The sequence below is a fragment of the Grus americana genome, chromosome 13, assembly GCF_028858705.1.
Source record: "Grus americana isolate bGruAme1 chromosome 13, bGruAme1.mat, whole genome shotgun sequence".
In the NCBI taxonomy this organism is placed as follows: domain Eukaryota; kingdom Metazoa; phylum Chordata; class Aves; order Gruiformes; family Gruidae; genus Grus; species Grus americana.
This window is the reverse complement of record NC_072864.1, coordinates 6,847,798-6,860,387: the sequence shown is the minus strand read 5'-3', so window position 1 is coordinate 6,860,387 and position 12,590 is coordinate 6,847,798. Positions and strand designations below refer to the sequence as shown.

The following is a 12,590-nucleotide window of genomic DNA, read 5'->3' as shown; positions in this document are numbered from 1 at the left end:
ATTTTAAGATCAGAATAACATTATCATAGCTTCTTGAAGCAATTAAAGTAATGAATTACTTGAATTCCCTTACATTTTATCTTAATTTTATATCTTTTGCTACACTCTTTTCCAAATCGTAAATATATTCAGTAATTATATCTGATAACATGTAAGTAGTTTATATTAGATAGCGAGATATATAATGCAGATAAAAATAGTCTAGATTACATCTAGTGTATATTACATTTCTTTTATAAATATAGTATGCGATGCTTGCTTAATGCATATTTCAAAAGGGCTCTGAAAGCTTGATAAACTGATAGGTACCTTATACAGGGTACGTTATTTCACAGGCCTCCTTAGTTCTTGCAGTTACTTCTGGAACGAAACACGGTTTAAGAGTGCACAGCAGCAGAGCTAAACACTTCAAGGAAAAGATGAGAGTATATCTAATCCGATTCAAACTGTCTGTGATATTTAAGGCTGTCGTGGTTTAACCCAGCAGGCAGCTAAAACAGCCACCCAACCGCTCGCTCACTCCCCCTCCTCGGTGGGATGAGGCAGAGAATTGGAAAAAAAAAAAGTAAAACTTGTGGGTTGAGATTGAGACAGTTCAATATGACAGAAGAGGAACATGATGATGATAATAACAATAATAGAATATACAAAACAAGTGATGCACAGCACAGTTGCTCACCACCCACACACTACTGATGCCCAGCTAGTTCCCGAGCTATGGTCCAAACCCCCAGCCAGCTTCTCTCCAGTTGCATAGTGAGTATGATGTCATATGGTATGGAATATCCCTTTGGCCAGTTGGGGTCAGCTGTCCTGGCTGCGTCCCCTCCCAGCTTCTTGTGCACCCCCAGCCTACTCGCTGGCCAGGAAGTAGGAGAACCTGAAAAGTCCTTGACTTGGTATAAACACTGCTTAGCAACAACCAAACCAGCAGAATGTTATTAACATTATTCTCATCCTAAATCCAAAACACAGCACTACGCCTGCTACTAGGAAGAAAATTAACCCTGTCCCAGCTGAAACCAGGACAAAGGTGTAGCCACTGTTAATTTTTTAATAGCAGAAACCAGTGGTTTATATATAGCATTTGTGGAGTGTTAGATTCTTAAAAAAACTAAAGTCAACCTACCTCTGTATTATTTCAGACCTTATCTCGCATAGAAACAGACTGTTAATAACAATTGAAATACTACTACAAAATTGTCACTATTTTCAGACGCTCTTGAGATTAAAGCAAAGATATCTAAAAATCTTGCTGCCCTGACTAGAAGTCTCACCTTCAGTTTCCCAAGGCGGCTGTACCTCCCAGGCCAGTACCAAGCACCAGTGGCAGGAGGTGTGGGATGCCCTGAGGTGCTGGGAAGATACAGCATGCATGCTGGGTGACTTCTTCTGTGCTCTCCTACTGAAGCCCTCTGGATACGGGACTGGTTTGGGTGTGCAGAGGGATGGGACAGTGAGTCTGAGGTGTCACGTCCTGTTGCTACTTAAGAGTGACCCCAAGTATCCTGCACAGGCTCATGACATCCTCTGTGCCACAGGTTTCTGCCCCCTCCAAAGGGCTGGAGGCTGCATTTGTGTGACTTTTGCGTGCAAGATAGAGCTCGGTTTGGAAAGCTGTCGTCAAATAGCAGAAAACAATTCCATGGCAGATTGAGAGGGCAGTCCAAAAAGACAGCCCTCTGCCTCACTATTAAACGACCATCATTCTTGCTAATATATAACGATCTCAACCTGACCCCCAAGTGGGAGTGAGGAGTAGGAGTATCCACAGCGAGCGGGAGGCACGCAGAGGGTATGTATCAAAAATAAAATTCTCCCAAGGCCTGTACAAAACGCAGTGTATACATTCTGCCTCAGGACTGAATACAGCTGACCTCGCAGTTGCCTTTACCGTGAAGTTTTGGAGGGCAAAGCCCAGTGAAAGACTAGATGCCGTATTACTAAAGTATACTTTGGTGAAATATTTCTCAGCACTGAGCAAACATTACAAGTAACGAATATATTTAATGGAGTGTATTATTTTATTATAGCTAGTTGCTATAATAGGCAGTTAAAGCATGATAAACAAAAGAAGCAGAGATGTGATGTACTAGAAGATCAGATCTCTTTCCCTTATATCTGTTTTGTCAACTCGCATTCATCTACTTTCTGTTTTCTTTGGTGGGCAGTCATCAAGGCGTGAAATAGCTGCCTTCCCACGATACCAAGCCATGTAAATTTTGCTTTGGGAATGAGCTTATTTCAGACAGCATTCCTAATCATGGTGCATTAGGGAGGAACACACGAATAAAATGTTTTAATTCTTACGAGATTACATAATTAAAGTAATTTACTAAACTGTGGCCTGGATGAAGTTTAGCATATGAAATAATGATAAAAAGTCATAAATATGTTAGAAAGTTAGCATATCAAAGTAATTGAGAAAAAAAATAATTTGGTGACGCTCGAGATTGTTGATGCAAATGAGCATATCATTAAATGATGCTCTGAACAAAAAGACTGGCAAAATGCCCTTAAAACACGTCGTCTTCTATTGACAAGAGCAAAATGTGGGGCTTTCAATGCTAGTTTACTAGTCTTTCTATATTTTGTTTGGTTATATAGGTCGACTGCATTTTTTTGCCTTTCAAGAATTGTATCCTACTAATGTTATTGCTGTCCACTACACTCCTAATGGCAGAGTAACAGTGAAAGCATAATTACATTTCCTAATTATGTGTAATTAAGCAAAACCCAGATGATGTATTCAGTGAGCTCTTGGAATAGCCAGGGGTCAAGGACTTTTGGAATTTTGTAGCATTTCCCTAAATAAGCACATTATACTGTTAAAGCCAAGATACAGTTTTGTGCAGTCTGTTCTGTAAACCTGCTTAACAGCTAAAATATATAGTATTCATTTATTTAGCTGAGTAAGGATATAGTTGAGATTTCCTCCCTCCCGTTTTTAGATTTGTCGTACTTAACCCAGGAAAAGGGACTTTAAACTCAGCACCATAATGTTCTGCATGCTGACAAGCTAAGTGATATTTATTTTTTCAAACCTTAATCCTTTTGAAACATGGAGAAATAAATACATCCTCTTATCTAGCATATGCCTGAGACTGGAAATAAATTCTTATTTTCTTGTAGTCCTGTACCAATGGTCTACAATGAATAATTTGGGCAGTCTCACTGAATATAATAGGAAGAGCTTCTCTATTACCAGTGGTAATTATAAAGCTCATAATGGGAAACCTCCAAAGCCCTACCATCAATCAAGGAAAACAAACAATGGAAAATGATAGGTATATAGAAGTGAAAATGGCAAAACCACATATGGAAATGCAATAGTTTCTGTGAGGTTATAAATCATGGGGGAGTCATAATTTTAAATGTAATTAATATGCTCAGATTAAAACATAACTTTCTAAGGAATTTTGGAGACATTTTTACAGTCAGGAACCGGATGAGTCAAGCGTTAGTAATGGGATTAAGAAGACTTTCACTTCTAGATCATTAGGTCAAATATGACCCAAATCTGCAATGCCTGAAAGTTATCATTTCACAGCTGTGCAGTGGCCTTTGTAAAAAGATTTGTTGATTTTGGTCTAGACCCCAGCAGGCAAGGGTCTGTGGACCAGAATCAGCCGTGCTGTAAGCAGTTTTGTGCTCAGTGAAGACAAAAGAAGTTGGCCTCCATCATCTCAAAGCTTGGATTTTGGAGTATTAGAGCATCATTAAAAATCCTATGATGTGAATCCTTCCAGGGGCAGAAGCCAAGAACAAAATGGCCTTTGCAAGGGAGCTGCCTGCTCGGCCTCTGGAAGTGATCCCTCCAGACGAGGATGCAGCTGAGCGTTGTTTTACTGGAAGTTTGTCTCTCCTTGTCTCATGAACGCCTATCCTGGAAACCTAAGGCAAAGAAAAGGCCTTCAGAGCATTCCTTAGCGTGTAAATTCCCACACGTGCTTCTTAAAATAGAGTTTGATTTGAATAACAAGCCCAAAGCCCATTGCCATCAGTTTAGCCATCTACACCAATTTACTGGTAAAAAGCTTGCTAAAGATTTGTACGTGAATGATATATTAGTTTTGCTATTAGTTGTGATAGCGAATGTAGAAAGGGGGGGACCCACCTAATGTAAATTGTTAGTATCCAAATTAGGAGAACCTTAATTTCTTTTTTTACACCTTGTTGGTAAATTTTAATCTTATATGCTTTTATATGGATGAACTCAGGAGCACATCATGCATTGTCTCAGGAAGGATTTGGGCAGGAACTGGACCTCCCAGCAGCAGTGCACTGTATGGGAACGATACGTCTGGTTTATTTTCCCATCTCACACCATGGCCCAGGGGGCTCCAGCTAATGCACTTGGCTTTCTTCGTACATCAGTGCTGGAGGTTAGAGGCCTTGAAATTATTTCCAGTCACACATAGTGCCATTCCCCTGCAAGATTTGGTGATGTTCAAAATATGTCTGTTCATGCTGGTTGACTTCTCTGTGACTTGGTTTCCCTTCAGTGAGATCTGAAGACATTCAGGGTATGGTTGGAGTTCTCTGAAGTTTTTGTGTCTATGGTGATTCCTGAATTGGCTCTTTGGGGAGGCAGTGAGTTAACTAAGGCTTCCTCTGGGCTGGCTGCCTGGATGAGCGCCCCTGGTGCACACTCACGCTGAGGCGGGTGGTGGACCCGCTCTGGTTCAGAAACCTCTGCCCTTGCTGCAGTGCATTGTGCTTATGCTTATAAACCCAGCAGAGAGGTAGGGCGCACATGTCTGAGGACAGCCCTGCACTAACATGTGCTTTCTTACATGTTTTCCTGGTACTTTCTTGAACTTGAAATTGTTAACAACTTAAAAATTCAGTCCTTGAACTAGCTCTGTTTCTCCTAGTTCTTGTTTCCATCCTCTGGATGTGACCCATGCCATTGCCTCACCTCCATTTGGACTGCAGCTTATTTACACCTCTTGGCTCTAGGACACTTACAGAGATGCTGACTTGCAGTTTTCCGTTCCTTTCATTTCTTTTCCTGGCCACATCAAGCCCAGTTCCTTCCTTGTTTTCCACCCTTCGTTCCCATTCCCTGTGACCCTCAAACCACTCCTGAGACACTATCTTTTTGGCAGAGCTTATAATTGTGGAAATAATGGAGGACCAAGGAAATGTCTCTTGCTCTAGTCATAGTTATAATATGGTGATTGCCAGTGGTTTATTCTATGGCTAAATCATTCAGTGCTTGAAGGATTCCAGTTTTTAAATCCTTTATTCCTGTTTTGGAATTCTTCCATGCTCTTTTCCATACATCTGAGGGACGGTGAGACTCTTTTTCACACTATTTCCACCAAAAACAAATGTATTTTTGATGGTTGAGGAGTCTGTCTACAGGCTGAATACAAATTTTTGCAACGTTGTATTTTCCAGAAATATTTGTTCCTGTGTTGGAAGGTTACAAGAGGAAAAGACCAGTGAACCATAGGGAACCGGGTTCAGCTCTAGCAAGTGCATTTTGTTTGCAGTGCTTTGTTTCCTGATATGAATTTCATTTACTAGGTACACATGACACAAAGTTTTATTAATTGCACGAAGAAATGACACAACTATTATTCCCAGTAACAAATGAGTCACTAAGTTTGCAACAGTGTACAAAAGATAAATGCAGGCATGTGGGATCTGCAATAGTTGTAGGAGTTCTTCCTAAAAATACATTGCAACTGATTTACAGCATTCTTGAATAGTTTAATGTGCTGTACTGCGTGTGATATATTCAGATTTTCAGTCCCTATGCATTCCTGAAAAGAATGTCCAGTAGTGTTGTAGGAATTAAATGTCCCACAGGGGATAAAAGCACCAGAGAACGGAGGACAATGAAACATTAGACGTAAAAACAAACAGATGTAGCATAATAAGTAAAAGGTCAATATGTGCTGAGGACCAGCATGCGTAAAATCAGAATGGTAATTTCAAATAGGCAGAGGCCAGTATGGCAGCAGAGCTGCCTCCAGTACCGCCCGGAGAAAAGAGTCGTTAGGCAGTCTGCACTCCAGCGATGGGCTCGAGTGAAAGAGAAGTTCTGCTCTCATATCTTTACTTGCCTCTTAAAAAATTCATATGGTTAATATTTAAGTTTCAGAAACCTGTGGCCGGCAAGAGAAAGTTCTTCTAAATGACCCCATTTGTGCTAATGTAACAATCTAATGAAAACTTTAATGCTTATGTTTGCATAATTTCAATTCATTTTTGCTGTTCTGATTATTAAAATTACTCATTTAAGAAGTATCTTTTGTTTTGTTTGATTTCAGCATTCCCTTTGGTAAGAGTTGCAAAAATTGTGAGGAAATGGATTTAATAGACTCGATCTCTGGAATGGTTAGCTAAATGGTGCTGCAAATACTCCCAATTTTTCCCTTTGTTCTTCTACATATGTTTAAAGATATTTCTGTTAATTTACAATTTGAAAGGTGGGTGAGGAGCCGAGAGTTTGAAAAATAGATTACTGTCTTCATTAATACAGGTTTGACCTACAAAGTCTTCACGTACTTAATGATTAAAAACCAAAGTACTAAATAATAAATTATAAGAATTTATAGGAGTCATCATCTTGAAATTAGCTTACTGAATGTTCTTATCATAATAAATCTGAGTGGGTGTCTAATTTAGTGTTAGCTGACTAAAATTATATGTTGCAGTCAGATTAAAAAAAAAAGAAAAAAAACTTTTGTTTCAAGACAAATGATATGAATTTAATGAGAAGTAATCCGAAAGGCTACCATATTTTGTTGTGTCTACTTTGCAGAAACTTTGGCAAAACTGGTATTGGTAGAATGAAGATCGATTTCAATTTGTGAATCTGGCAGACAATAAAATTTCCTCTAGCAATTCAGCGATGTTTATGGTAACACTTCCCTTACTGCTATAGCCAGTCAAAAACCCAGGAAACAAATGACAAAATATCTGCTGTATCTCTTATTCAATCTAAGTATAGCAGAAGTGTTTGCCAAGATCTTTTTATGTGATTGTAGAACAATCTCTCTCTTCCCTCTTTATCTCTCACTTTCATAAAAGATGTTTCTCAATTCAGTTAAAAGGTATTTCTCCTCACCTACGAATAGGAAACCTCACATATAGACCTGAACATTTTCAGAGCTGGTAAGCCGCCTCTAAAATTCAGCTACTGGGAAGCCTTGAAGGAAAAGAAGGAAAAACAACCATTAAATTAGGAAGCATATTAAAAGCGGTCCTAATCAATATTTTGCTTCAGTCCAGGCAGTAAAAGATACGGTCCTGAGCCCCTTCTCAGGACAGTCAAAAATTCTGAGCCTTTCTACTCTGCCAAAACAAGTGGGTTTGGCCAGTATAGAGCTAACCTATATACAGTCAGCGCGGCTGCCGACAGACTTCACTGAATGAAGGACTGGGACCCTAGTTTGGAAACAGGCTCTGAAATCAGAGCAGGACAGCTTTACAGGGGAACTTTCTCTCTGCGGTTTATAAAGAGCAGCGAGAGCTGCAGAAAGCAGTCAGGTTCTACTTTATCCCTACATTTTGCCTCAGTCCTTCACCCTAATTAATTAGAGGGAAGTATGCCTTCCAGAGAAGAAGAAAATACTTTTGGGATTTTCATCAGGAAGTCGTAGCTCTTGTGGATAAAAGGGAAAAGATTTGTTGTTGTTGTTGTTGTTGTAAATATTAAAAATTTAAAATGTGATTCGCTAGTACTTCATTTTTATCATTAGTACCAATTCTGTAGTGCTAAATGCTGTTGCTAATATTTAAGTTTCTTTATGTAAACATAATTTTTGATTGCAGATTCCTAATCAGAACTAGAAAAACCATGTGCCTCAATCATTTTTCCCAAAGAGCTCCTGGAGATCAGATTCATCTCTGAAAATGCTGATTAGTCGACTTTCATTACCTCCTTTCAGAGTATTCAAATGTCAAAAAAAGGCAAAACAAAGATGAGAGTATAGAAATGAAAATTAGATGCATTGTTAAATTAAGGGAACTTATACCCCTTATTTTCTAAACAGCCTTTACGTTGGCAATGTCCTGCAGTTGGAGCTAGAGTGATCCCGTGCTGTAGCCGTGTGCCCGAGTGTGTGTGTACATGAGGTTCCTTTTGAGTGCTACTCACCATATATGCTGTAAAATGGAGAGTAGCTTAGGTAATTACTATGTCACACTGTGTAATCATTGTTTAATTGGCAAAGAAGATGCTTGCAAAGTAATTTTTGTTAGCCTAATCATTAGCAACCTGATCCAAACTCCCATTGTTTTTTAGGAGTGGAGATGAGCCCTATTTTCAGTCTTAGTTTTATTTTCTGTCTTTTAGATTCAGTCATGTCCGTTAGGTGCCCTATACACTGCATAGGTGTGGTACTGAGGTATGGTGACCATGAGTTTCCCGAGGGATGCGTACTGGCAGGGTGTTTCATCTCAAGTCTACGTGACTCTCTGATGGGCTGTAGAAACTGTAGGTGAAGCCTCAGCCCAGAGTAGAGGCAGAGGGTATTTTGCGCTCTGTTCCGTGTCCCTTTTCTTTCATGCCTGTGCAGGGTTAATCGTAGGATGTGGTGATGTTTCAGTGAACAGTAAAATATAACCCATACATGAAGACAGAGCTAATTTCATTTTTAGTGAAAGAAGCCTCCTTGTATAAGAGCTCTGGGTTTTCGAGTGAAAGATTTGTAATACACTGATTTTTTTTTAAACACTTTTTTTTTCAAGTATCATTAGCATTACTAATGTGTATGTTACTTTTAAAGACTTGACTCAGCAATTACTGCGTGTTTCAGGTTTCTTGTCACCAATACGCAGCTGTGTTGCTGTGTAACAATGCAAGGTCATTTTTATGTCACATATGTAGAAATAACAGAAATTGCATTCGGTCTGAATTAACATAATGTCCCCTAAGATTTCAGTGGGAAAAAACAAACAAACCTCAGCACGATCCATTAACGCCAGAATTCAGGGGATAACCTCCCGCACAGGCTCTAGAAGGACTAGATTTCAGATCTGGTCAGTGAGAACTCTCTGCACTTGGATGCTATAGTCTTTTTTTTCCTAATAAATTTGTCATAAATCAGTTATTTAATGCAAATGATCAGACGAGTTGTTTTTTCTGCTTTGTTTTAGTAGATCAGGTTTTTAAGATAAAACTGGACACAGGTCCATCTTTGTACTACATCCAAAGATACAGGCAGGAAAAAGGAAACAGCACTATCAAATTTCTTTGTAATAAAGTAATGTTTGTTTTCTTTCTCCCTGCAACTTGTTGAGGTTTACAGTTCCATCTAACATTATGCATTTACAGAATTTTCCTTAGGATTTAGCTGGCCCATTAAAATAGGCTGTGAAAGAAGAAGAAAACATGTGCATTTCCCAAATCCACTACACTTTGTACCCAGGTCTGCAGAGCAAATCAACTAACACTTCTGTGAAATCAGAGAAATGACAGTTTTTTCATCTTTAAGAGACATTAATGAGTGAGCAGATAAAGTAGGGGAGGGAAGATCAGTTGCTCTTCTAATTTAATAAAGGCTTGTGGCTCAAAAATATAAACATACAGGGTGGTGGCCAGGCAGCTTGTTGTTATGTTGGGGGTTTTTTTTCCACATCAGTGATATTCTTCAGTCCTGCAAGTTAGTAAAACCAAGACCACTTGCCATAGCTATAAGCTATCAATAAAAATTAATGTACCAGAGGGAATTGAAAGGAAAAAAATGTACTTAAGTGTTCAGGGCCATCGAGCCACCCATGCATCCTCTGCGAGTGTAGTCTGGCGATAGAGCTGTTATTGTTGCCATGGGCTGCCATTTAATGTTATTTTCCTAAGTAAATGCTTCTGTGCTCTGATCAAGGACATTGGCAGTAAACCAAGACACAGTCTTCAGAAAAAGATGGTGCTGAATGATATTGAATACCGTTCAACCAGACCTGGTATCGGAGGGTAACTAAAGCCCCTCTCTTTTGAAAGTAAGTTCAAACACAGGTTTAAAATCCTTTCAAGAAGGGAAGAGTCCTTTTCTTTTCCTCTTTCTCTTTTTTTCTGAAAAAAATTTTTTTTTTTAAATGAGAAGAGGATTTAAAAAAAAAAAAGACTAGGATACATCCACTCTAAGGTGATTTTAGCTGAGGAGAATGGGAAGATCATTGGCATGGGGTTTTGTGTTTCTCTGTCTTTGCAACAGGATGACTGTTGTTAAACTGAGTGTTCCCCTTGATAACTACATCCCCCAGTAGGTTTTTTGGGGGGTAGCTGGTCATAGCTCTGTATCCAGCCCAGGATGCTGATGCCAGCGGTGTAGTTCTGTTCAAAGGGGAGGGACAAGAGGTGTACAGTCACCCCCGGTGTAACTATATTGACGTAAAGGATTTTCCACAGAGGGGGACTAGCATTGAGAGTGTCGTCTGATTGTTTTGGCTAAAATGCTAACTGTACTGCGTTTGCCAATCAAGAGAGGACTTTTTAAACAAAGAGTGCCGCTGTGTTGTGCCCTGTACCAGGTGAACCCACAATTGCTAAAAGAAAAGAAGATAAGGCAGGGGTTTCCGTCTGCAGTGGCCTGCGTACAGGAGCTGTACACAAACGCGGAAACAAAGGCCTGTGACAAGTCAGTGATCCCTCAGGTTAATTTTGCCATGAGTCTGCAATCTCCATTTTTTCCTTGGGATGATTATTGTTTTAAACTGTTACATTTGATTCATTTGTAGTTAAAGCAATAAAACTACATTTATTCCAATGGAGCCATCAAGGGCAGAGTCTGTGCCCCAGGGGCCTGAAACCATCATTTTGGGTATGGTACACTCCATGGTTGCAGCACTTTGGGGTATGCGGTGAAGAGAAATGGGATTTAGCATCATCACTTACCTGGAGGATGGGTCTGTCCTAGTGAAACCTTGTGCTTTTTGCTGCAGGTGTACGAAAGCAGCTGGGTGCAATGTCCCTGTGGACATTTATTTTTTAAATCAAACTTTGTTAGCCCAGAACTTGGTGAAGAAGAAAAGGAGGACATTACAAATGAAAAGGCTGACCTGGCTTTTTGTTATGTGTTATTGATAGTATATAGACAGTCATGCTTATTTATAAATCTTCCAGGGAAAAGTATTTGTTCAAGCCATTCTTCAGGGTTATTCAGCACGTTATGGTTCTCTACCCACCTTTCAATCCAATAGTTCCCCTTTTCTTTTAATGATGTGTTTCATGTGTGGCAGTTCTTCATAAAATATGCCCATACCGGGTCAGACTAAATTCAAACTGGTCTGGTATACTTTCTCTGAGAAATGACAACAGCAGAAGCCATAGAAAGAGAAGGAGAATCAGCAAACAATAGAGATTTTTCCCCAAATCTCTCCTAGCCTCTAATAACTTACATTAATCAGTCAATTTTTGACTCATAAACTTTAAGCATCCAGTGTCCCATGGGAGGGATTTAACAGTTTATCTTCATGTTGCATAAAAATTGTCAGCGACTCCTTTTATTTGTTTCAAGCCTGGAACCTGCTAGTGGTACCTGATGGCACCCAGCTCCTGTGTTGAACGAGGCAGTCCATCTCTATTCACCCTCTCCAAGCTGCTCATGGTTCTGTAGACCACGAGTATGTCTCCACTCAGCTCTCTCCTTGTCAGGAAGACGATGTGGAATTTAATTGTGTACAGAAGTTACTCCATAGCAACAATAATCTTTTTTGCCCTTCTCTGAAGCTTTCCAGTGCTGTGATAATTTTTCAAGATGAGGGTACCAGAACTTCACAAAGTTTTCAAGATGCAGACAGATCACCAATTTATACAGTGACATAATTGTGTCTTTTATTTTCTTCTCTGTTGCTTTCCTAAAAATTCTTGGCTTCCTATTCTTTTTTTAAATTGCTACTGAGCATTGAGCTGATGTTCTCGTAGCACTCTGTTATAACCCCAAGATCTTGCTCTTGCATCCTCAGAATAAGTTCAGTGCAGGAATGTGAAGTTGCATTTGTTTCTTCCCATGTGCATCACTTGACATTCATCAACATTTAATTTCATCTGCCATTTTATTGACTAGTTGCTGAGCGTCGTAAGATCTTTCTGCAAGTCTTTGCAGTCAGCCTTCATCCTTGCTAGTGTGAATAGCTGTGCTTTTTTTTCAGTAGTGGTGAGGAGGGAGGGGAAAAAGTGGAAAGGCAACTATACACTGTGCTGCATGGATACAAACTATTTAGAGTGAAATCCAGTGATCCCCACTAGAGGCAATGTGATTAATGGAACTGAAACCTCAAAAAATGGTCTTGCAACTACATTTTTAATGCATAATATTTGTGTGAGTTTGACATTCAGCAAAATGCTTTCTCTCATGCCTGGTTTGAAGTTAAAAATATAAATGTAATGTCCTAGATTTTATTTATGCATCTAAAGTTGTTAAGGAGGTAAAGGAGAATTGAGAGATAGGCAGCCTAGATTACATATCTCTAAAGTACAGTCCCATCATTCACAGCAACTTCTCCTGTTGATTGAATCATTCAAAGTTGGGGTGCTTTTGGTAATTCAGAATTATATGTATTTTCATTGAATAAGCAGATGTTTGTTCCATTGTCCAAGGGAGAAGTCATAATGTTTACTTTGTGATCTTGGA

General features: G+C 39.4%; 1 protein-coding gene across 2 annotated transcripts in view; it reads left to right on the top strand.

The window, feature by feature from the left end:
- WWOX (WW domain containing oxidoreductase) overlaps window positions 1–12,590 on the top strand; it is a 526,712-nt gene that overhangs the window by 333,202 nt on the left and 180,920 nt on the right. The window lies entirely within an intron of this gene.